Source organism: Carlito syrichta, unplaced genomic scaffold (genome assembly GCF_000164805.1).
Source record: "Carlito syrichta isolate Samal-C Ts95f unplaced genomic scaffold, Tarsius_syrichta-2.0.1 Scaffold305687, whole genome shotgun sequence".
Classification (NCBI taxonomy): Eukaryota; Metazoa; Chordata; class Mammalia; order Primates; family Tarsiidae; genus Carlito; species Carlito syrichta.
The window spans coordinates 60,350-61,172 of NW_007249783.1; positions in this window are offsets into that span (position 1 = coordinate 60,350).

Sequence of the window (823 nt, forward strand, 5' to 3'; positions counted from 1 at the left end):
ATACTTTACAAATGTAATGTCAGTGTGTTTCTTAAATTTATGTTATCTACTGAGTAGTGCTATAGGAAATCTATTTAAACTAAGAAAATATGTATAGCTTTATTCTAAAACTGAGTAATATATATAGTCAACATTTACTGAAGATTGTCCAATAAAAAGAAGAAAAAGGCCATATGTCATAGAAAATTAAGTTCTCCTTTTTTGTTTCTCTTGATAAATAGTCTACCTATATTTAGAAAATACAAGCTTCTGTTCTTTCTACAATGGGGGACAATTTTAAAACTTGCACAATTGAGAAATGGTTCTTATGTAATCCTCAGTATTGTATGTGTTATCTATCTCAATGTATGGTGATAATAAATATTTCTTTGATGATCATTACTTTCACATTTATTTTAAGTTAGTAAAGTCACTTTCCCAGAGTATGGGTTTTTTTTGTTTGTGTTTGTTTACAGGAAGAAACACCAAACCTATTCATGACTGGCTTTTACTGGTCCTTATGCAAAAATCTACCTTTTGATCATTTATTTATGGTATAATGTTGCTTTACAAGACATAATTGCAGAATGAAATATTTAAATATTCTCTGATGGAAAGATCTTCATTAAAGCAAAGTAAATTTACTTAAAAAGAATAAATGCTAGGGAATACTAATACTTTAATCAGTATTAGTTCACAAGAATTCTCAATAAATTCTGTTTTGCTTTGCCACACATAAAAAAGAATTCTAATAACCAACTCAACTAGAAAGCTCATTTATATTAGTTGTTCATTTTAATTATGTGGTGACTTTGTTACCATGGGTAGGGCATCATTTTTCTCC